Source organism: Pteropus medius, unplaced genomic scaffold (genome assembly GCF_902729225.1).
Source record: "Pteropus medius unplaced genomic scaffold, Ma_sr-lr_union100, whole genome shotgun sequence".
NCBI classification, from domain to species: Eukaryota; Metazoa; Chordata; class Mammalia; order Chiroptera; family Pteropodidae; genus Pteropus; species Pteropus medius.
The window spans coordinates 8210032-8236332 of NW_024347790.1; the positions used below are offsets into that span (position 1 = coordinate 8210032).

General features: G+C 38.9%; 1 pseudogene; it reads right to left on the reverse strand.

Moving 5' to 3' along the window:
• Window positions 1-20150: 20150 nt before the first annotated feature.
• Window positions 20151-20269, reverse strand: LOC120614728 (uncharacterized; annotated as a pseudogene).
• Between the last annotated feature and the right edge of the window lie 6032 nt (window positions 20270-26301).

The following is a 26301-nucleotide window of genomic DNA, read 5'->3' on the forward strand; positions in this document are numbered from 1 at the left end:
TGTTAGTTTGAGCTTTAGAGCTGATGAGCTAAAGTTCTTAATATTTACCACTAATGAAATGAACTCTATTCAAGTCTTTGAAGTGTTTTGAGAGCTACCCCATAATAAATGAACTATCAAACTTGATAGTTATTGATTCACGTGGGTCAGTCTATTCATAAAAGACAGTGTAAAATGTTATTTCATTCCTCCATGAACTCATTATTTTATCTTTTGGTTTTGAAGTTACAGTGGAGATAACTTATAAATGACTACAGATTTTTTTTACAGCATGACTGAAAAGATTCTTAGTTGAATTATTACTGAACTCCCAAATATTTAACTGATAGAGCCAAGAGAATGAACAGCATATTAAACAGGAAGCTAGTGTAACTCAAGTTTTTTTTTTTAGAACCAAACAGAATATAAAATAACTAATACATTACAAAGGTACTAATTAGTATCTAAGAGAAAATTATATTGCTGACATCACATGATTTCTGTGAATTAAAATATGTTTTGGAAATGATTTACAGCTGTTTCTTTTGTCTGAAGCATATTCGTGCTAAGTTTCCAAAACTGCTAGAAATTCTCCCTGTAGGGTAAGTCTGAAGAGTGTGTGAAGACTTACTCTTTAGTAAAATGAGGACTCAAGAGTAGATAGACACTCAAACTTCTGCAAAAGTCAGACTTTATGTTAGGTGAAATTTAACAGCTCTCTCTCTCTCTTTCTATATATGTATATTATATATATATATATATATACACAGCTCACTTCGTACATGCACACACACACACACACACACACACACACACACACACACACACACAGTCTTTTACAGGCCAGTGGTGGCACAATTCTTCTAAGTCACCTGAAAGAAATCACAAATACTAGAACATTGCTTTGAGTTGTATATTGCATGTGTGAATTACACTCCTGACCCCCTGAACATACTATTAATAGATAGATAGATAGATAGATAGATAGATAGATATAGATAGATAGATAGATAATGACTATCACCTTTTGTGTCTCAGTTTGCTCATCTGCAAAATGGGAGTAATAGTAGTATCCCCTTATAGAGTAGCTATGGGGATTAAACATTAATGCATGTATAGCTCTTAAAAGCTATATAGAGTAAGCCCCCAATTAAAGTAATACATTTATTATCTAGAAGGAAAAGTGAAATAGGTCACCTTCCCTGAAGTTATCAGCAAACAGTTAAAAAAAAAAAAAGTTAAAAAAGTAGAAGCGATTCAACTAGGTAAGTCTGGCAGTGAAGAGGCAGATTCAATAGCGTTGGTGCTGAAGAAGATGCCCAGGGGTGCACATCACGGCTGAAATGGATCCTGTTTGCTCAGGAGGACACTACCTGTGGAGACGTTGTCTTCCAGTGGGTCATCCTCAGAATTCCCCTTCGGGGAGATACGTGTTTGCTTTCGGATGGTTGTCATCTCTGAGCACAAGCTCCGGCTTGAGTAGCCTTTGAAGACAGCCACTTTCTCCCAAGACTCAGGGTCCACCGAGAAATAAAAGGGACTGTCCTTCTCTTCCATGCTTTCCACTCATCTCCGTATGGGGAAAAAGCATGTCGCTCACTTCTTTAAACATGTACAGACAGATAACTTCTTAATGGACCTCTCTAATCAAGGAATCACAAAGCCTCCTCTAGATTTATATATAGAAATGTTGCCTCGGTCACTGCTTCCTGTTTGAGCATCTGCCACTCGGCTGTGGCAACCTGCAGGTGAGACTTCCAACAGCCGCGTCACACCATGTTTGGGCCGGCGTGATGGGGGAATCAGGAGCCGGGAAGAACCCGTTATTGCTGTCAGTAGCCTTGCTGACGGCTTTATGATTTTACTATGACCCGGCAAGTCACTTGGCCTTCCTAGGACTCCATTCCGTCCTCATGCAAAATGAGGGTGCTGAGCAAATCTCTAAACTCCTTCAAGCTGTGACGTCATATTTGATTGACGTGACCCACGTCATGAAGAAATTAACTAACTCTAGAGCCACTAATATATGTCCTACATATTGATCGCAAAGGCGGCTGGACAGAAACCTCTTCTACTCAATAACAATCTCAAAGAAATCAGCTCTAGTGACCCGGAAGCCACTCTCACAGCTGACTTTCCCTTGGGCTCCATTCCCTCTAGTCTGGCCTTCCCTGCATGTCTATTTACTTGAAGCAAATTTTGCTGTTATCCACTTCCTGGAACTCTCAAAGTGGAAACCAGTTCATCAGAAAAATTCCTGGACTTACAAAACTTCATGGAACTGGAAGGTTTTTGATTCCAGCCTGTGTGAGATCAGAATGACCAGGGTGAGACCGTTCTAAACAAGTGTGTCTGGGACTCTTTTGTCATTGGCAATTTCTGATGTAATAACTGCCTGATAATACTTTGAATAGGGTCATTTTCCAGACTTGATCATGGTAACACTTCTCTAGCCAGCTAGCAGCAGTGGAGAGAGGGTATGCGAAGAAAATTACTAATATGGGGCTATGATGTTGCTGCAAAATTGCAAAATTGGATTTCTAATGGATTTTAGGGATCACAAAATGACCAGCAAGAAAGGTTAATGCTGACTCTTATCACTGCCTGAGAAACTGTAGAGCGAGTATAAAGAGCTTGTGGATATCATTCCAGACATTGATGGTACGTGCTCCCTGCATATTTCTAGCAGCCATTTGAGTGTCTGGATATTATACATATGGAGAAAGCGAACTTGTAATGTTTAGATCAAAGGTTTTGTAAATTACTTTGTAAACTTCTTGTGGGCAAGGATTGTCTAATACACTTTGTTTCACCCCAAATACCTAACTTCATTTGTCATAGAGATTTAGCTGCTTCAAATGCTTTTTTGAGATGAAGACTGGAGATGCCTATATATATAAATAAATTGCATAATGAGTTTGATAAACATTTTAAGTTAAAATGTGGTCCCCTTGTTTGTGATAGAAGCTCAAGGAACTCTTGAGCACATTCATTTAAAATGTCTAGTTCCATTTCATCATTCTGGTTTGGGGACCTGGAAGATTTAAGTCATATCAAAATGCACAAAACAAGAAAATTTTCTTAATACAATTAATATTTTCATTTATTAGGTTTATTAGGATTGATTACTGTCAGGGAGCTTTAATGGAGATGCTAAAATCTAAAATATTTCATATGCATGTAAAATTATTTAAAGTTATTAAAGTTTCATTTACTAATAAACCAAGCTGTTGCAGATGTGACTTTTCTTTTCCTGAGAGCTTCACAAGGCCCAAGGATGGGAACCAGCCCATTCATTCCTCAGCACAATTCAGAAATGGTTTCAAGGTTTCATCTTAAAGAGCACAGGTGTTTGCATCTCTTTTTACTTATTTTTTTAATTATGAAATATCATAGACCTGTAGAAAGTATAGATGACAGTATAATGAACACTCATTGTACTGATCACCTGGTGTAAGAAGGTCACAAACACGATTCAAGTCCCCGTAGAACCCTACCACTCTCCCCGCTCCCCCTCCTTCCCAAGTTTTTATACTTTTGCTATGTACGTATATCATCTTAAACATTACTGTATTTTTGGCCTATCTTTAATTTTTATATAGATCATACCATATTATATATGTCCTTTTTCAAAAGCTTTTTTGTTTGTTTAATAACATATATTTGACATTTAACCATGTTGACAGATGTAGGTCCATTTTATTCACTTTCACTGATGTTTGGTATTTTATTAGGTGAATAGACTAAAAAAATTTTTCAGCTGTTCTATTGATCGGTTGTTTCAAATTTTTCTCAGTTTCAAACAAAAATATTGTATTAAATATTCTTTAACATTTCTCCATATTTCTTATGCAAGAATCTCTTTAGGGACATGTATGTGTAGGTGGAATGGCTAGGTCATAGGGTAAGAACATCTTTACCAAGACTAGCTACGGATGAAGTGTCCTCAGAAGTGATTGTGTCAATTTACGGTTTTTCTTAAGAATGTTCCTGTTATTCACATTCTCATTAGCACTCATCGTCAGAATTTTCCATTTTTACCAATCTAATGAGTATGAAATAGTGTGCTGTACTGTTTTAATAGGCATTTCCCTGATTGCTAATGAAGCTGAGCAATTTTTTATACTTTTTTTGCCCATTCAGGTTTCCCGCTCTGAGAATTACATTGTTATATCTTTTTAGCTCATTTTTTAATGTTGTTTATCATCTTTGTGGTTTAAAAGAGTTATTTATAATATTTGGCCACTAATATGTTTTTCTCCCAGTCTGTGGTTTTTGACTTTTAACTATTATCTTTTAATTAACAAATGATTTGTTAATTATTTTCAATGTTTTGTGTTTAATAGTTTTTTCATATCCTAGGATCACAAAGCTATTTTCCAATTTTTTCCCTAAATGTTTAACTTTTTTTTCCCATTCAGTTTTGAATTTATCTGCATTTGAATTTTGGAAGTTCTGTGGGATTAGAATCTAATTTTATTTTATTTTTTCATACCAATTATTCTAGTATAACATTGAATGGAATTTTCTGTGCTGAGAATGAGTGAATTTTTATTAATCCTTTTGCGTTTGTTTTGCTTCTTGAAACTGAAAGATTAGATTATTATCTATTCTGGGAAAACTTAAGACATCTCTTTGACTATTTTCTTTCCTGAATTATTTTTATTTTCTTTTTTTTAGGACTTATTAGAACTATGTTAGATCTTATAATTCTATCTTCCATATTTCTTGACTTATTTTTCATATTTTTCACATTCTTTATTCTCTGTTTGCCTTCTGTGCAATTTCCTCAGATTTAAGTTCTTTCTTACTAATATTTTTTTCAGCTATGTCTATACTGTTTAACATTCCCATTAAGTTTTAATTTAAATTACTGTATTTTTATTTATATAATTTGCATTTTATTCTTTTTAAAATTCATTTTATCTTTTACAGTCATTTTTTGTGTTCAATTTTTCTTTTGTCTTTATTTCAACATACTTGATTCTCGCCTCTGATAATTTTGTTATCTGAAGTTCTGTCATGCACTGAGTAGGTTGATTTTCAGTATGGTTTTCTTGTTCACTTGTAAATTTTGGATTGTGAAATCATCTTAAGTGGAATCTGTTGATGGGAATCTTGTATAACTTCCAGAACAATTTTTAATCAACTGCCAAGGGTATTTCCAGCTTGGTAGGAGGTGTTTGTTTGTTTGTTTATTTTTGTTTAGATTGTTCACTCAGACATCTCCAGACAATGGAATAGACTCATGATGACATATTTTTTTTTGGAGAATTGTTTTTTTCCACCCCAAGCCTAGGCAAACATAAACAGTCTTTAACTTTTGGATGGCATTTTTTTTTTGCTCCTTTTGCAGAGGGGTAAAACCTTCTGGAACCTCTGTTGATTCAGGAGCCTCAGTTCTATCTCTCTTTCCTCAAAAAGACCTTATATGTTACTCAAGTGGTGATTAAGAACTTAACCTTTTGGTTACAAAGACATGCAAAACCCTGAAGAGCTGTCTAGTATTACAGTTTATTTTTACCTTTTTAATTTAAGTTTCCCGGTCATTTTCGGTCACTGTAGATTTCTCTTGCCTTATTACCTTTAGTTTTAAAGCAAGAGCATCTTCAGGTTTTTCTAGCTCCCCAGCTGCCAGGAAGAGGGCTGTCTGCTTAACTTAAAACTAACGCTATTCGGATGAGAGTCTTGGGTGAGAAAGAAAATGATTTAAATAGTAATACACCCAAACAATCATAGGGTGTAATATAAATGTGTTTACTTCAAAAATTGGTGTTGTGCTTTTGCCTACATTAAACTCTATTTTCAGGAAAATAACTTACTCTTGACTGAAAATGTTTCTGTTCTTTCAACAGTTGGCGTGACAGCACAGGATGTGCTTCAGCTTTCAGTGTATTGACTACTGACCTATATTCTCTCTTGGTCAGAAGATAATCTAACCCATGGAAAAATGACAATTATTCCTGTGCAGATCTCCCATGTGAAAAATATGTCCTTAAAACAAAATAAAAAGAGATTAAATGGTGCCAAAATTTTGACAATATGGTCACGAATAGGTGCCCATTAAAAGCAATTAGCCTCATTGTTCTTTATTAACTGAACATGCAGCTTCGTGGACCTCACAGGGTTCACAGTCTGAATCTGATTTGATCTCTTTTGGAAGTAATTATGACTCAAGGGAAGACTCAATAGATAGTTATGTCTATAATTATACATATGTGTATGTCCAGTTTGCTCCCTGAGAAACAATATCCTGTTATTTGTACCAATCTTCCAGAAAATCAAATTTTCTAGTTTGGCAAGTTTGGTTTACTTGGCAAGAAAAAGGATACGGACACCTGTTTGCATCTATCCATTTGGCAGAGAAAGAAAGAGTATGGCGAGTAATGCCCTTCATTCAGATACATCTCTCCTGCAAGGTCACCACAATGAATTTTGAAGCAAAGGGTTCTTTTGAGAAAAAATAATCAGAATTTATAAAATAATTAAAATCTTATGGCTATACCAGAAAGTGTTTATGTCCTTACCTTAAATGGCTAAGAGACCTCTAAGTATAAGGACCAGGTAACAGTAACTATTCTTTGAACCAAAGGAGATCATAGGAAGTCTGTTTTAGGGTTGCCATGACGTTGAAGGAAGCTGGAGCACAAACCATCTCTGCATCATTCTTTCCATAGCCCCAAACTATTGTGAGGTTGCTCAGAAACCACAAATGACACCCCTTGAGTATCAAGTCAAATGGGCAAATATCCATTACTACATCGTTATGGCATCTCTAACATCTCTCATCAATGCCTGAGATGTTCATAGGATTCCAACATCCAAGGGCGATGCAAAAATCTGTGGGACTATTTACTTCTCCCAGGGCTGAGAAGCTGCTCTGCTTTCTATATCTGAATTTGTGATTTCTTTGACTCCATAAATCATCAATAAATGAATGTTTCACTTAAAAACACTTAATGTGAATTTTTTAGGTGCTTGGGTTGAAGTGACAGAGGCAATTAAGAAATAGTTCCTGCCCTAAAAGAACTCACGGGGTGGTGCAGGAGGCAGAAGGGTCAATAAGTCGGTTCAATACTATATGATGAGAATGACATGGACTGAGGAGGGGCACAGATACAATTGTGGGAGCATGGGGGGACAGGATCAGGAAGGACTTCCTGGAGGTGACCTCTGACTTGAGGAACAAAGAAATTGTGCTCTTAGCTAATTCAATAATGGCAATCACATTGCACTTTAAAAGTGTATCGAATCAACACATCATACACCTTAAATGTACACAATGTTATATATCAATTATATCTCAATTTTTTAAAAAAAGAAGGGAATTGCATGTATGTTTGCTAAGTGAAGTGCCCTCAACCATAAGAGAAAAGCAGAACTCAAGTACCTTTTGGTTAGGAACACAGCAGGTGTGGCTGTTTCTTGAAGTAAATGGTTCTATTTAATTATCCTAGTTTTTTTCTTCTTAAAATTAACTTGGTAACTTAGCCTCTACTCTTACGAGCAGTGTTATTTTCAGAAGCAAAAGCATTCTACCTTCTGAATAGCTTAGGTGCTGAATATGATAATGGACAACAAGAGAGTGCTTGTTCCATCCCCTACTGCTGGACCAGGGCTGACTTACCAGGAAGAGATGCCATGATAGGGCGACAATGAATATTTCCTCTTCTCAGGCAGCACATCAACTGGGAGAGACTCAGAGGAGTTGCATCTGAATCTAAGCCTGGGGTCAGTCTGAAACTAAACACACCTTATAATTGCAGTGATCAGAGCAGAGCTGTCACCATTTGCTTTGAACTTCATGCTGGGGAGTAAAGGAATGCAAACAGTGGATTGAGATGAAGAAGGGTAGCTTTAGGATGGAGGCATAGAAAATAGATGGCAAACTCTGAAAGGTTCCAGGGACAGAATTCTCTTTCTCCATTCCAATGAATTGACAACTTTCCGCAAAAAGAAAAAGAAAAACTTAGAAAATACTGTATTTTATCATTGAAAGGAAACAATTTGATTCAATATGAATTTATTGAGTGCTAATTCTTGGACAGCTACTATAATGAGTGTTGGGTTTACAGCAATGAGAAGACTTATTTCTGCCTCAGATTGCTCACAACGTAGACGGAATCTTAAACAGGGAACCCTAATGCAACAATAGAGTGGATGTGGCTAATTTGTGAAAAGGTTATATTCCTAGTATCTTATTACTACCGATTCCCTGACCAGGCATGATAAAATGCAGGGCATATGGTCAGGCCCTGATTTACTGTCCTAACATCTTCCCAGAACTGTTTGTCGTGCCATAATTTTGCCTACATTTCATACCTCCAGGTTCCAGTCATAATTAATAGTCTATTCCTTCACCTCACCACTCTGTGACATTGCCCAGCTGCGTGCAAGCTCAGTCCTCTAATTTATAGAATTAGACTCTGTCTCCTAACTAACTACTTCTGTCCCTGGACGCCCATCCCTGCTCAGCATCTCCCCCGATCCCAACATTAACCTTGACTCCAATTTATCCTCAGTCATTGAACTTGTCCTCTTCGCCCTGCTTCCATTCAAAAATCATTTTCTCAAGTCCTGCCATATTTAAACCCTTGTGGATTTTAGCAAAATGTTGCTAAAATAAAAAATGGAAAAGCCCTCGTAGGAGGTGCATCCTGGGTGATTTAACCCCACTAGTGGAAACTGCGAAAATAACCAGAATCTCAAAAGAACTGAAGGTGGCAGTAGAGGAACAAGCATACTTTCTGGTCCTGGTGTTAAAAAAAACACAAAACAAATACAGGAGTTCTAGCTTCACTCCATTTTCTCCCAGATTTGTATTATTTCTCTGCATGTTTCCATTTCTCTTCCTTTTATCTCTAATTCAGCTGTTTATCTCTCCTCTCTGATTCTCTTTCTCCATGTCTTCCCAATTGCTTTTGAAGGCTTTGTTCAAGCAGAGATATTATTTACAGTTTTTTTTTTCCTACTCGTCAAGAAGTATTAAATCCTTTGCCTTTTCATGCTGAATTTAAGGCTTACTAAATAAATGGGCTCTGGGAACTAATACAACCACGTATTTTCTCTGTCATCTTTAATACAAAATTTATAAAAATAATAGTGGGTGGGCAAAATTCGCAAAGATGTGATCTTAAGCAATTGCCTGTAGAATTTTTAAAGAGTAGCTAAAGTACTAAAGTGATTTCCTCAGGAGTATCTATCCAACTGCAGCCTGAGGTCCAAGTCTTCCCAGCTGCTTGTTTTTGTAAATAAAGTCTTGCTGGAGCATAACCACGCCCATTTGTTTACCTATACTCTATGAGTGCTTTTGCAAGACAGCCCCCATATGGAATAGTGCTGATTTAGGAAAAAGAGAAAAGAAAGAAGTCAGAATCACGATAACTCTGAAAACTTCTAGAAGTGGCACGTGTCACTTTCAGGCATGTTTCATTGGCAGAGCAAGACACAAGGCCAAATTTGGGGAAGGTTGTATATTCTTCCTGCAGAGATTTTTGGGAGGGAGATGCCTCGTTAAGACGATCCAGAGAAAACTTTGACGGTAATCCAGTCTATTACAGTGGCTATTCGGCTTTTGTTAAGGGGTCAATATAAAAATGAGAACTTCTACAAGGTCTTGGGGCAGAAAGGCTAATCATTTTTGTCTTCTCTCTCCTTGAAGTTTATTAGACAGTATCAGTCCAGTCTCAGAATTCTATGTACTCTGGGGGTGAAAAGGGAACCTCAGAGCTTGTGGATTCCTGACAAGAACTGCTCTCCCCTCCCCTCGGCTCGCCCCACCCCTCCTGTTCCTGGCACTCACAGCCTTCCCCTCACTATTTGCTTTGAGAGTCTCAGGCATCATCTCATCTTTTTCCTTGTGTCACAAAGTTCCTTGTGGAGATCTGAGCACAGGTGGCTGGCTCACCTGGGGAGGTCTGTCAGCATTCCTAGGTGTGGGGAGAGCACACTGGCCCAGATGGCGTAGTTGTGTCAGAGGCTTGCACAGATCCTGTGATGCTAGGGAGAGCTCTGAAGCTCTCTCATGGTCCTTCTGAGTGGCCATGAGTGAGGTAGGCCAAGGGACCAGGCATTCAGATCTCTGCATTGACCAGTCACTGGGGGTGGGATAAACCCAGGAAGTTTGGGGAGGTGACATGGTCAAGGAAGCTCTCTGCATTCGCAGGCAGTTCCTGGGTGCTCAGTTAAGAGCTGTCAGCACCAACAACCCAGCAACTGGGACGTGAGAGCTTTAGTCCTGGAGAGTGGGGTGGAAGGGATCTGGGCAAAGCACCTCAGCACTTACCACACCTCGTCTATTTCAGGCACCCCTCAGAGTGCAGGACTCAAGGCGCTCAGGTCTTCTTTACCCCCTAGATCTCATCTCTATTCAGCACTAACGTGTCCCTTTCTGTCCCAATCACATACCCCTCCCCAAACTCTGAAATTCTAGACCTCTGCCTCCCTAGGCTCCTAGACTCCCACCGTGCTCTGAAATTCACAGCCCATCACCAGCACACTTCTCTAAGTTTGCAAATTCTTCTCTCATCTATCCCTTCATTTTCTTGCTCTAAGAGAAACGGAGCTCTTCCCTGAGGCCACTGCTTCCCCAGCAGAACTTCAGAGGATGCTGTTTCCTTGCACACAGACCTATCCCCTTGGATATGGAATAGGTATCTTCTTTTCCCTCACACTTCCAGACTTTGCCCCTTCCTTCCTCCCTAATACTTCTAGCTCCAAATTTTCTATTAAGATACATTGCCATTTATTCCCTCTCCTCATTGCAGATCAGTAGGTCATTACCACTCACTCCTTGAAGACTTTAGCTCCTGGCACCTGTAACTCTTTCTAATATAAGTGCTGTCATCATTCTTGTGATATAAATGTCCACATAAAGGATGCGTTGACCACATCACTTCCCAGTTTTTTACCTTTCTTCCTAGAGTGGACCTGGATCCCACCCTTTTTCATTACATTCCCCTTGTTCGTAGTCTTGACCTTATTTTTACCCATAATTAAATTCTACCAAAAGTTCCCATTAGGCATTAGTATTTCAACATATGAATTTTAGGGGACACAGACTTTCTAGATGAAGTCAAGAGAGGTGGCTGTGGATCAGATCTTGTTGGGTCTTAGAGGTTGTTATAGAGACTTTCAATTTTTCTTTGAAAGATATGGGAAGTGAATAAAAGGGTTTATTTAACCGGAGGAGTGATATACTTCAACTTATATTTTAAATGGTTCAGTCTAGTTGTTCTGTGAATTATAGGAAGGTGAGAAGTTAAGCAGAAGAGAAGTTAAGAGACTACCCCTATGTGGCCCAGGAGGTTGAGTTTGAGGTGATGGGGATTGATAGAATTCTGGAAATGTTTTGAAAATAGAGTCAACAAGATTTACTTAGGGATTCGATGTGAGCTGCAATGAGGAAAAATAAATAAGTCAAGAATTACTCCTAAGGTTTGGCCCAAACAACTGGGTGGATTTAAATGGTATTTACTCAGATGAAGAAGAAAAGAAGAAGAAGTCATGGCTTATTTGGGGGGAGGGTAAAGTTTTGTTTTTGGATAGCTTCAGTTAACTTTCAAGTCGAAATGTACATTAGATATGTGTCTGGGGTTCAGGATAGGACTAGATGTATAAGTTAATGATTCATTAGCATAGAGATAGCATTTAAAGCCAGCAGGCTGAGGTCATCTTAGGAGCGGTAGGTAGAAAAGAGGTCCAAAAACCAAGCCCTGGGACATTTCAACATTTATAATTTGGCAAGAAGAAGATCCATCAAAGAGGCTGAGGCTGAGTAGCCAGTGATGAAGGACGAGAGCCAGAGCGTGTTTCCCAGAAACCAAGAGAAGAAACAGTTCAAGAAGGAAGCTATGGTCAAATGTGTCAAACCCTGCCGATATATAAAAGGAAGAATAAAAACTGGTCTTTGGATTTAACAATGTGGAGGTCACGGGTGACTTTGATGAGAGCAGAGAAATGAGGCGATGCCCAAAGGAGAATGTGAGGACAACAGAGATATTTTAAGATGAAAGTATGTGTAAATGTTGATGGAAATGATTCGGTAGAAAGAGAAAAATGGATAATGCAGAGAAGAGGAGGATATGTGTAGAGTTGAAATTGTTGAGTAGGCAAGAGAAAGAGAGATCGAATGCACGAGGACCAAGTTCATTGTTATGAAAGGGAAGACGAGGCACATGGCTACAGGTGCAAAAAGTTAGCTTGGTTGACAGGGATTTTATTTTTTCTTATTGAACTAATCAATCAGCTGACCCTGAGAAGGAGAGTTTGGGAGGTTTGAGAAGAGGGATAAAAATGTGTGAAATAGTTAGCAGAGTAGGCTTGATAAAAGTGCACGAGAGTTGTGTAACATGAAGGTCAGCCTGTTGTTTGTGTTCATGATTTTATGGAATGACTAGTTAGCATGATTGTATTTCCTATAGCCATATTCAGTTGCACAGATGCAGTGAGGAGTGGAGGGAGAGAGAGAATCAGATTTGGTCAAGGATGGAGTTTTTCAGGCGGTTATGACGAAGGAGAGATGAAGATGGAATTCAGTGTGCCTGTGAAGGAGTGTTTACAATATTGATTATGAAATTTGAGCTGAGTGTGAAGAGGAGTGAGGATGTGAGCAAGGGAAATGAACATTGACGATGAGGTGCCATAAGGGTCAACCATTGGTGGAGTTGGGGTATAAGAGGAGCGAGCTGGTGAAAGGGATGCTTGAAACTGGGATTTTGCATGGGATGCACCTGTTAGCGATAAGAGGGGACCAGGGTATAGCCGTGGAGAGGGATGTGGCTGAGGTGAGATACAGGACAAGATCCTTGTTGATGAAGAGTTAAAGATTGGCCAATGATTTGAATGCGTTTCATATATGGGGCATAAAAATGCCAAGAATTATGACCAAAGCAGTGTTGAGAGAAAGTGAGTTGAGTCTAAAACCATCACCGAATGTGAGTTCAGTCGACAGCTACAATAGTTACTGGTTACAAGTACCTTCTAATACTAATTTTATGAGACTGGCTATGTCATTTAATCAGTATAGGTCTTGGTTCATTTTTCTAAAAATAGGGAAATTCCCCTTAGTTCAAAATTCTATGATTAAAAAAAGTATATGTATGTATGTATATATGAATGTATCATCTATCAATCAATCATCTATCTACCTATCTATCATTTATCTATTATCTATCTGTCTATCATCTATCATCTTTCATCTATCATGTTTAAAAACTCCTCTGTTAACCAGAGAACAGTTGAACTGTATTTCAAGCTTTCTGAAATTATAAGGAAATCTATTTATATCAGACTGTAATGCATGATCTTTCTAATTTACAAGGATATTTTCTTATAGATAACAAGATAAATTAAGGGTCTCTCTGGGTTAAAAAAGGTGGAAGATCAGGGAGGAAGAGGCAAAATTCAATTCTATGAGGGTTTATTAAATACCAACCAGGGAAATTTGCAGTTAATGGTGTTGCAGGAAGAAAATTGCATGACCGTTAGTTTATGAAAGGAGCCACAGGGAGTCCTTGGCACAGAACCCTAACTGAGTGAACATTTTCACATATCAGAAAGGATTCCCTCACTCCTCCTCCTCCCTTGACCCAGCGTCATTCTCGTCATTCTCCTAGGAGAGCACTTTTCTCATTGCGACATAGTAATTTGCAAACCTGTTTGGAATTGGAGCGTGAAGGAAGGCGTGTTTCTTATTCATCTTTGTACCCATCTTCAAGTGTAGTGCCCGATATACTTAGTCACTCGATAGATATCTGATCAATGCAGGATTGAATGATTGAAATATGAACAGAAGCCGTAGCTACTCATTCATTTGTTTTAGCATCTTTTAAACAATGACCATCTTGTAGGTCAGAGCTACCATTTGTAGGTATTTAAAGTATACGTTTGAACTGTGTGTAAGAAAATCACGTGACTAGGTAGTTCGACAGGATTGCTGCCTTCTGCTAAATGCCATCCGTTCTTCACATCAGGATTCTGTTGTACCTTATACACATGACTGGCAAATCTTCTCTCCTGTACAAACTCCTTCTAATTTGAACTGGCATCACACCAATAAAGTATTTCTAGTCATCTAGGTCTTTTGGAAACTCTAGAGCGAAGAATCCTCAAAATACCTACAGGAACAGTTTTGAGGAATTGGGCCCCTCCTTGGCCATCCTTTGCAGGGATTCTGAAGCGTGATCTACCACGTTGGACTTTGGTGTGTCAGAGCAAAGTGTGAATAGAAAGAGCCTTGCTGTTTCCTTATTTTTAACTGACGAATTTTGATTTTTTGATTTTATTATATTTCTAACTGGAAGAACAGCCTTTTGCCCCAGCCTTGGAAATAATTTGTGAAGCTTTGCTGTAAACCCCGAGGTGGGGCTTGGCTTTCCGAGAAACCCTCTCTTCTGACAAGCCAGGCCTATTCTGGATGCCTGGGACGGGGGAAGTGACACCATGACATGGAGCTGTCGGGACTCACTTGGGAGTGAAATCATTCATCGTCTCAGACACCAGAGGCAAGTTACTTCCCTCTACGCGCCTCTCTCTCTCATCAGTAAAATAAAGAGGGTGACTCAAGAGAGCCCGAATGGTTTTTTCCTCCACTCTCATTCCTGAAATGCTATGGACTTTTTCTTTTACCAGGACCTGTCGTTCTTTCAGCTCTAAGTGAGCCCTGCCCAGCCACTCCCCTCTCCTCCCGAGACAATATTTGAGTTGTAATCTTCTCCAGTTTCCCCTTTGGTCCTGTGGTTTTTATCTTTTATATCATTTTTTGATTATTCACACCTAATCTGGGTTGGTTTATGAAACTTCTGGAAAACTTGAATTGACTCAGCATAGATTTGTTGAGGTATTGATCTGAGGCCCACACTGGAGACATGGACAGTAAAAAACAGGGCTCCATCCCCCAAGCTCACACAGCGTCACAGGAATGTCACTTAGCGCCATTGCGGCAGATTCCATTTAAAGCCCGGAGGTGCTCACAAGCCTTACCTCTCTCTCTCTCTCCCACCCTGAGAACTTTATTTATGCGTTTCCAAAGAGTACAAGGAAGTTACCAGTAGCTACAAATACAAATGGCGATGAACATTTTCCTCCTTTTCTTTGGTGCAAAGACAATATGCACCTAGTATCTACCATTAATTTGGTTGGACTACTTTCGTTTTGCAAAATTGTTATCTTACTGTGACATATTTTTTTAATAGGGAGCACACTAAGTAAAAAGAAGGATGTTCCAAATTCTGAAGGCTCAGAGTTGGAAAGAAAGCAGGCCCGGAGAGCTGTATGGACCAGCAGTGCTGCCTGAGGCGACAGGAGGGTGAAGGCTACATGGGTGGCTTAGCAAAGGTGCCATAGCTCCCTCTAAGGGTGGGAGTTGTTGAGTTGCTATGCTGACGTACTGTTAACCCATTAAAGATTTTTGAAAAGACAAATTTTAGCTGCAGCTCTGTTCCAAGACAATAGACTCATTTAGAACAAAGGCAATCTGCCTATTTTTACTCCAAGAAAGAGCTAAACCAGAGTGGGGGTCAGCAAATGGCAACTTCTTAGGTTTCTACAGGGAGGTTCCTTTTGTGACCTGATAATAAAAAATGTCACAGAATATTTAGTTGTCACACGGGTGACTGTGAGCACAAAAATACTTCCAAGGAAAAATTTCAGTGATTTTTGAATGGTGCTCACCTCTGCTCCTCTCCATTATCTTAAATATCAGAGAATTGAGAACATTATATTTTACACAATTTATAGTTGAAATCTGGTTGGTTCCTCTTCTTGTTTTTGGTAGTTTTACTGTCTAATTATTAATTATTGTTGACATTTGTCATTAATGAAAGACTACCCAGAAGAATTATACCAACTTCATATGGGATTTGAAAAAACATCAGAAAATGTGCTTGCTATTAAAGAATACTTAATTAGAAAAACATGTCATTTTAGGAAACATCTTTTTTTTTTAAGTAACTCATCCCATCGATCTGATTTTCTCTCTTGAATCACCGGCTCCTAGAAAGTAGAACGTTTTTTCCCTCACTTTTGTGTCCTTTCCAATTCCACATGCCTCGCACAAAGGAAGCGCATGATAAACGCTTGGTTTAATGCCATGGATTTTAGAAGAACCATGCAATGAAAGCGATTGAGCAAATCACTGACCTACTTGTTATTGAACAAGAGAGGTCAAGTGTCCTTGCCCATGGTCATACGGCTAACAAGTCGTGGAGCCTGGATTCAAACTCAGGCAGTTCCATCTCAGAGTTCTCCATAGACAGTCAGGAGTATAAATTAATGTGTACTTTGCCTGCTCCCCTCCCCCTGCAACTGATACTGTCTCCCTTTCCCCTTAGGAATCCTGATTTTTACACAGGTATCCACACCTCCGGCATGCAGCCCATTTGCTGGGAGGAGCTGATTTCATTCTGACCACTGAGATGGGGCATGTAGGTCTCAGGTCTACACTGGGTTCTCATTTCCTGGCCAGGGCTGTTGCATCAGGGGTGGGCAGGGAGCCTGCAGACCATGCTTGCTGAGGAATTTTTGGAGATAAGCGTCCTCTCTCTTCTGGAAAAAGTTCGGGTAACCACCTTCTTTCTTTTTTCTTAGATATGAATGGAAGCATAGCCCAGGCAGTTGTGAGCAGCCCAAATAGAGCCGCTGGAAGTGAAGATGGCATTGCTAAGGGCAGACAGATGCAGAAGTAAACGTGGTCTTGGAGGACAGTGGTGAGCAACTGAGTCAAACCAACCCTACCTCTAGCATTCAGTCATGTAAGCCATTAAATCTCTTTTATTGTTTAAGCCTCTTTGAGGTTTTTTAAAAATCACTTCAGTACAAACTATTCATGGCCATAATTTGGGAAGATAAGGTTCTATCTCTTTCTAAAAAGCTGACTGGCTAGAACTTCGACCAGGTATAGCTGTTATGCTTGGAGAGAATTAATTAGATCTCAGTGTTTAAGAGCTATGTGATAACTAGTTCATGTTATATTTATAACTCTATATTTAAATAAAACTTAAATGTCAGGTGCCTGAATACGAATATAAAAATATCAGGACCGGCTGTTACTACAGCTGAACTTAAATTATGGCTCCCTTAGGGAGAATCAATACTTTTCTTTTAAGCCAAACAGATTCTTACATGCACTTCCAAAGGACAAATAATAAATGGCCAAAGAAAATACTTTACAAATACCTCCACAGAGGATAAAAATTAGGGAAAAAATGCTACTTGCCTGTTATAATTGTTGGAAAAATCATCTCTTAAGCTCCTCCAATATAGGATCTTGTTTCTCTGCCAAAGTAGAGCCAATTAAATAACTTTTAAAGTGGAAGATCTGATTGCTGATGATTATAAAGACAAATAGTCAAGGATAAAGACAAAATCCAAAGATAAAACCAGCATCTTGAAAGAGAACTTAAGATTTTAATGGTCTTAAACTTTAAACTAGAGGGGCAGACCTTCTGTTGGTACTAAGAGAACCCTAGGGAAGGAAGTAGCTTTAGAATAAAGTGTGTGTGTGTAAGGGGGCGCTATTGATTCTTCTTGTTAGGAAGCCACAAGGCTCTCTTATTCCAAGGTTCCTGTTCTGTTCCCCCCGCCCCGCCCCCCACCCCCGCAACTTTTTTTGACAGAATCTAAAGACTTATGGCTTTCCTTTCCAACTTAAGAACAGGGCTTTTTTTTTTTAACCTCTTGGCATTCCATATTGAACAAATAGAATTATAAGATGTTTATTAAATAGGAAACATGCTCATTTTCTGCTTTTATTTTGTTTGTATCAGAAAGAGCAGAGGACCCCACGCTTTCTAACATAATGGACTCAGTATCCGGAGTGGGGTGCATTTCTGTAATTCACTGGAAGGAAGAATGGTTTAGTTTTCAAAGTTCCTGGATAAGGGAGAGCTCCAGCTCTGGCTGCAAGTCACCTGCCTCTAAGAGACATAAATAACCACAACTGCCAGAAAATAAAACAGGTAATCTCTAGAAATGCCTGGATAAATGAAAATGAAGTACAACCCAAGACTCCAACTCTTTAGATCCAATTGAAAACTGTGTTCTCAGTCAGCTGGTAAGATTTTAATTTATTTTATTATTATAATTTAATAACAAAATATAACATAACTCATTCATTTTGTACATTAATCCTCTGTCCATAAAAATGGCATACATGATGATGACCTACATTAAAGTAATTGTATACCATGTGTAGCATTATAGTGATAATCTATACATGATATATAATATAAAGTTCATAGAAAATTAAAGTATAAAGCATTAGCTGCAGCAAGAGATATAAAACTTTAAAGATTTAAAGATTTAATTATTTATTCACATATCGAACTTGTGTTTTGGCCACTTGAGCCACCTAGTGGTAATATCCGTGAAAGATGATTTCTTATACTGAAAAATAATGTGAAAGCCTTAAGTTTTCTACTTAATGGGAATGAACTGAGTAAAGTGAATCATAACCATTGTGTATATTCAAATTTTTGAATTAATATTTATTTATTTGTAGGAGATCGAATATTATAACATAAATTATAAAAGCATAACTCTGCTTATTTTGTTTCTTCTAGTAGAGGCCACTTAACCAATATGTATATATATAAAATTACAATGCTTGATAAAGGGGAGAGTTTCAATATGTATAACAAAGAAATAGCTATCAAACATTTAATGGACTGAAGTGACATATATTTTAGAACTTACTGTAAAAATTGTAAACTTTGATAAATGGTTTTGGGGGTACGTAGCATATTTTCCAAGTTTGTCTTCCAGCTAATCATCAGTCTCCTATTTTCCTATATTCAAAAAATAAAAGTTAATCACCAATCCACTCAGTGGCCCATTAGAAACACTTCATCTCCAATTACATAGTGGCTAATTTTAGATTTTTTTAACTGGAAATTGTAGCTCAAACTAAGTTTCCATATTGGCTCTGCTCTGTAATAACTTCCAGCAGAGCCAAATCACTAAACGCTCACTGTTAACTTCATGTGTTAGAATCCACATTCATCTTTGCCTTGTTAACTTTTAAGGAGCTTTTTATTTGTTGTTCCAAGAATGTCAGGTTCTTTGGTATTCCGCTTTCTTAAATTGCCATATGTCTCTAAAGAGATATATATTTTTTGAAATCAGAATTAGCACAAAGAAATGATAAATTTGTCCTCTTTGAATGCACCGAGCTTCCTAGTTGGTACACTTTCAAAGCCATGATATGAATTAGCAGCGGTTGATCCTGTTTTTCTGGACCCTGACTTCCACCCATCTCGTCTGTGCTTTCATTAAAAAACAGGTTGTTTTCACAAGTGGTTCTTGGAAGCAAAGGTGTCCAAAGACACTTAGAGGAATGAAGAGTGTCAGCCTGAGAGCAGATGAGACCTTTAAGGAGTGATTGGGCGGAATCCAACTGAAATAGGTGCCTAGAGAGGAGCTGCCTCCCTGAGGCGTAAGGCATCGAGGAGATCTGTGAAGGAACAAGGAAACTGAGGGAGGATTCTGCTATGAGCATATGGTGGATGTGTATTATTTTGCTTTCTTATTTTTTCTGGGAATACCTTCTTTCGGAACAGAATGCGTGGTTGTAGGGTAGACGTGTTCCCTAGGCTGGGTCAATCAGAGGATTTCCTCATGCATTTTGAACTTGGGACCAGTGAGAAGAGTCTGACATTTTCTCTGGGGGTGAAACCTGGGAGTTGTGAATTGTGGTGCTACTTCCTGCTTTGTGGAGAAAATCAGTCCAAGAGATGAGACACAGACACCAATCAGAGATGGAAGCAAGGATGCGGAAAAAGGCAGAGATACAGGACAGGGAAAGTGTCTGGATCCAGCTTCTGGGAACCAGTACACTTCTTCTTTTGCTTCAACTAGTTTGACTTGGGTTTCTGTCACTCACAACCCAGAGAGTCCTGCTTAGTACAAAACAGAAGCTGCCTGCACACAGCCGAGTGGCTTGTTCAAGTGTATTGGTGAACGGCAATATGCTGAGAGGTGAAGGAAAAACACGGGTCCCAGAGCCCTGAGAATCAGGTGGGTAATGATCAGGAGAGCCCACTGAGACCCGGTATTAACCAAGACAGAGTAGGCGACCTCATGTGACTTCATGCAACATTCATGAGGCACTTAGAGAAGGTGTGCCCATGTGGGTGTTTGAAGAATTGCAGGAGGACATAGATTTTTTTTTTAAACACCTACAGCACTTGGTCTTCCTAGTTGGTCTCCCATCCAAGTACTAACCAGGCTCTATCCTGCTTAGTTTCCGAGATCATACGAGATCGGACACGTTCAGGGGGTCATGGCCATAGACTGGAATTTTCATTTACTCTAAAATGCTCATTTACAGACTATAAGTTTCCTTAATTTTCTTTCTCATCGTTCAAATTTCTACTAAGACATTGCGATGCTTAACTTTTACCAGTGGAAAGTACCAAGATGTCTAGTAATAGTGTTTGGTTGGGGCTGATGCTGGTTGTATCAATATTGGTGCCTGTTATGACCACTACCCCATTGGAGTAAACCTGCTCCATATACCCTTTCCTAAAACTTTCAGTCCCATGCAGCCATGTTTGGTATCAGGTGGGATACCCATCCCCATCCTCATCCCCAGCTCTACTCTTAGCTCATTAGACCAATTCAAATTGGAAAAATACAGTGTTCATGAAATAACACAAATTCTCACGGAAGACTGCAGAAGAGCAAGTAAATTCATCCAGAGATATGGCGGGGGAGGGCGGGAGGTAGGACTTTCCTGTGTTCTGGGTGCGTTTTTAATGGAGAGTGGTGCATATCAGCTAAAGCTAGGGTCTGCTCCTATTCCAGCTGATCTTGGTTCTCTGCCCTGCTTCTATTCTTCATAGGCTCCTTGAATGAACTTATTTATTCTCAGGGTTTGAGCTCCCACCAATGTGCTAATGGCTCCCGAATTTACATCTCCGGTATTGAATTATTTTTTTTGAACTCAAGACCTGCACATCTAATTGTGTGTTAGACATTTCTCCTTAGAAGTCCTGTGGCAACCTTAAAGTCAATGCACTCAATGACAAACTCTTACTGAATTCTTCATATTCCTTGGGTCAGAGAAGGGCATCACCACCTACCCGGATTCTGAAGACAGAAACCTATGAATCATCAGTGACTCCATTTTTTTGACCTCTCCCCATCTCATCGGTTACTATCAATTTTCCACACTATTTCTTTATTTCTCAAATACATCTCCTTCTCTCTACCCCTACCAAATACATTCTTAATCAAGATTTTTTTTGTGTGTTATACAGTAATATATTTATTATTCAAGATATTTATAATTTCTTCTGTGCATTATTATAGCAGCCTTTCAATTTTTCTCTCAGCCTTGAATTATTCATCATTGGATATCATTCTCCTTTCTGGAGTTTACTTTCTAAATTAAAGATCTCATAATGTCATTTAAAAAAAAAATCTTTTATGACCCCTTTGCCAAAGAACTGCGAGTTCATTCATATAGCTTTTCCAACATGATTTTTCAACATGATCTTTAGCCAGTCCCTTCCAACCCCTCTACTTCCAGCTCTTCGACTTGCTCCCGAATGTGCTGTGCCCCATCCTGCCTCAGTGCCCAGGCTGCTCCTTCTGTGAATACTGTCCCCATTGCTATCCTGCTTCACAATTCAGCTCAGCCTCTCCCTCCTTCAGAAAGACAGTGTTAAACTCTGTGACGGCTTCCACCATAGCACTCACCACACTATCTTGTCATCATCTGCTTTCTTCTGTGTTTTCCCGAATACGTTGTAGACTCCTGGAAGCTAAAACCAGCACCTGGATAGTGAACGAAAAAAACCAAACAGAGTCTTTGATTCAACCGATAAGTTCAAAGATAAATAAAACCATGAACTACTTACCGATTGCCCTGTTTGGAGTTTATACTCTGGGCAGCATCAATTCTGAACCAATAAATAAAGAAAATGAAGATGGCTGTGCTAGTACTGATACAAGATACTGCAAAGGAGGAGCCTCCTGCTGGTATCCGCCCACTCCTAGCAGAACAGATTGGCGGGCGAGAGAAACAAAATGTGGTAACCTAAACTGACATAAGCGAGGGAGGCAATCATTTCATTCTGATAAAGTAATACCTGGATAGAGACTCTGCCCCTTTGCTAACTTTTAAGTCTCTGTAACAAACATTGGTTGATGTCTGAATGAACAACGTTGAAAGCCTTCGATTGCCCCCCAAAGACGGAAAAGGCCTTTTTAGAAGCAAAAGAGAAGAGAAGCAAGCTGTGTAGGAGCCTATGAGGACTCAAACAGAAGGGTGGATACGATTTGAATTTTATGCTCCCCACTCAAAGGAATTGGCTGAAGCTGTTTCCTGTTGTTTTATCTTAAGCTGTTTGTCTCTGTCTCTGTCTCTGGATAACATTTAGCAATTAGCTAACCAAGTAGCATTTGCCTTTCTTTGTAGGTCGGCTAAATTAGTCTCAGGATCTCTGCCCCTTTTCTACTGAGACCCTGACCCAGCTGAATTCCTTGCTAAAGACACCCTGGTCTTTACCCTCCACAAAGAGATGCTAGAAACACCCTTTAGGGACATAAATCAAGAGATTTATCATGCTGGTCAAATCAGAAAATTTCAGCGACATCATTTTAGCACGGAGAAGCTGTTCTAGAATTTCTATTAAAAGGGGCATTAAGGGCAGAATTTGCTTGAAAGGGGGAGTGGGGAAGGACTGATGGAGGTATGGAGATTATGGAGTGGTAGGGCGAAGCTAAATTCCTCATAAGCCCCTTGCTTGTGTTACCATGGTAACTATTTTCTTACTCCATTGTGCTGGACATTGTGGGAGATTAAAAAAGGAAACAAATCACAACTTGATTAAAATGACCCTGCCCTCAAGGAAATTAGAGTTCGGCCCGAGGAGACCGAAAAACGAACAGGTTTAAGAAGCTCTTAATCAACCTAGAAAGAAAACAGAAGTATAAGAAAACCCCACCGTAACTTGATTAAAGAGGATCCAAAAATTCCCATAGTGTAAATATGGAGTCGACATCGTTGCAAGATAAATAGAGTAATGAGGTGAGTGTGTGCAGCTGATGGGCCAGGAGGTCCAGGCCTGACCATATCATTCAAATCCCTCCTGGTCCCAGGTGCAGTTTGGTACCACTCGATAGCTATTGTGTCTTTTGGTTAAATATCAATGGGGTTGATTCTGGATCTGGGTCTTGGGCCTGACTGGACTTTCAAGGTAGCTGCAGAGATTCCAGAAATCTCTTGGTTACTTGATGCCAATTTCTTTAGCCCACTGCATGGAAATTGGACTGAGAGATTCCTGGGGACATTTCATTTTTCTGTTTCCTAAGACAGAATGGCCTACAGTCTCTCCACCCAGTCTTTCTGCCTTATTCCACATGTCCCCCACTCTAGAAAATGAGAACTTTGTCTTCCCTGCTCCACTTGATAAGTGGGATTGTCACAGATGAAGGTATTTCTGAATGTATTACATCTGAATTTAAATTATCCCAGGGCATGGTTATCAAGAGATTTTTCTATGATAGCGTTCTCTTTGAGTTGAAAGAAATCAAAGTATTTAGATATATTATTGTACAAGGTGAATATGTGTCAATAATGATAACTAAAGATTATCGAATCTTTACTATATGCCAGGCATCATTCTAAACACTGTATTCGTGTTATCCCATTTATTTCTCACTGTGGCCCAAAGACATCTGCTCTATTATTATCTCTATTTTAGAGATGTGGAAATCTTAGGTGTAGAAAGATAAAATAATTTGCATGAGAGCATGTAGCTACTAAGTGGCAAAGCTGGGGATATAAACTCAGCTAGTTTTATTCCAGAGACCATGTTTTTAATCACAATGTTATTTTAAAGTGAATGAGGAAAGGTTGCCATTTTTTGCTTTGTTTTGTTTCAAAATTAGCTCAGATTCACAGCTGGACCATAATAATTAAAATCTCAATAGCTAGCTTTGTTATAAATGAAAAGAATCCTATTAGGGTAAGAAAATCCTGCAAACACTTGGAATTTTGATTTTTATGTTTCCAAAGAAATTCTAATTTGATTTCTAATCCTTGCCTCTTGTCTTTTCACAGAATATCTTGCAACCTTACTTGTTTTTTTTCCTAAAAAATTTAATTTTTGTCTTTCTTTTAATTTCTTCCTATTTCTATTTAAATGTGCACATCTTGAGGGAAAAAACAAACCATAGAGTGTCTACTCTTGGCTGTACTACATCCTCTAGTTTTGTATGTATGTATGTATGTATGTATGTATGTATGTATGTATGTATGTACGTACGTAGGTATGTATGTCTATATTTTTTCTGCATAAACATTTTTTCCTCTAGTTTTTAAAGAAGAGTTATTTTTCCCTTCTACTCCCATTCCACTCTACTTCCTCAAAGTTCCTCTCTTGAAGGCCCAGGTATGCCCTGTGAAGTTCAAGGGCATTTGTCATTTTCATTGCTTCCGGCTCTATCTTCTGCATTACCAGGAGATCCAGCTCTCCTGCATCTTCTTTCTTTTTCTTTTCTCCATCTCTAATCTTCCTCTTACTCGCTCACTGTGGGTTTCTCCAACGCTTAGTTCTTAGAAGTTTGCCATTTTTCGATGCATTCTTTCCTTTGAAAAAGTCATTTGTTTTTAAAGTTTTACCTCTCCCTTTTATACAGGCTACTTTATATCTGTCTGTACCTTAGCAACTTCCTCTTCCCCAGATGTCAGTATTTATTTCTAAGTGCTTCCTGGAAATTTCCATTTAAGTATTCTACTATCACCATTAAATTCAAAGTGAACAAGCCTTAGTTCATAATAATATTTTCCGTATGGGTTCTGTTAATGATGATACCAATAGGAAACACTTATGCAATGTGGACACTAAACCTGGTACCTATCTAAGCACTTTAAATGTATTAACTCATTTAATCTTTAAAACAAGTATTATCCTTATTTTATAGAAGGAGGAATTCAGGCCTAGAGATACGAAGCAATATGCCCCCATTGCTGTCACAGAGCTACAAAGTGGGGGACCCAGGCTTCACCCCAGGAATTTTGTCTGAGAGTCTTTACTCCTAAACAATGATGCACGTTTTTATGCCATGTTTTCCAATTCCCCACTCTCAATTCGCAACTCAGTTCATTTCATAACTTCTTTGCTTTTCTTTTTTAAATTTCCATTTATTAATTAGACTTGACATTCAATATTACTTTATATTAGTTTCAGGTGTACAGCATAGTGGTTCGACATTTATATAATTTATGAACTGACCACCCCGATTAGTCTAGTGCCCACCTGGCACCATACACAGTTATTACGATATTGACTGTGTTCCCTATGCTGTCCTTCACATCCCTTTCTTTACTTTTCTTTCAGTATGTTTGTGGTGTCTATATCAGTCAGGGTCTGCAAAGGCACAAACGGCACATTCAATAAAAGACGTAGAGATACAGGTAAGGAAATTGGAAAGGAATGGGGAAGCTCTGAGGCGGTAACACTTTTGGGATGCTATCACCAACTGTAGTCTTGAAAGGGCAAAAATGGATTAAACGATGCTATGGAAATCCAGAGAAAGCCATCCTAGAAGAAGGAGCCATTGCGAAATTCCAGTGAGGTACGGGATGGGGTGGGAGGGGAGTGAGGAGAATAAATACCCCGACCTCTTTCTCTTTGTGGCTTCCAGTTTCCCGCTTAGGCTTCGTTACCTCATGCTTGGATCACTGTCACTGCCTCCTCAATGATCTAACTTCATTCGCCTCCACTTTATCCTTCTGCCTTATCACCGGACCAGTCTCGCTAAGATGCCACATTTGTTATGCTATTTTTCTTCTCATAAGCTTCGAAGGCTTGTCATTGCTCTTCAGCCTATTGTTGACAATCCTGCAAATCCTGAGTCCAATCCTCATTTCAAATGTTATCTTTGGCAACTGTCCTAGCCCTTTGTTCCAATCAGCCTCCTCGTTGCTATCTTTCCAGAAATAGGCCATTTCCATTTCTGCATCAAATATAGCTCACATCTCTTCCTAGGTCTGAAATACATTTGTTCTTATATCCAAATGCTATATCTCCTTCAAAGCTCATCTCATTTATAAACTTCTCTGCCCATTCTCCATACATGGGTCCCTCTATCTTCCCAAGTTTCTGCTGAATCATGGATATCACCTTACCAATTAGGTCTTAATTGTATTTTTGTTTGTCTCATAAACATGTGTCTTGTCCCCTCTAATTGAGGGCAAGGATCCCCAAATCAAGGCTGTGTTCATGGTTTGTCAGTATGACTCTCATTTTCGAAGCTATAACAATTTGAAGGGGTACAATTACAGCAATGTGGGGGACAGTTAACATGCTAACA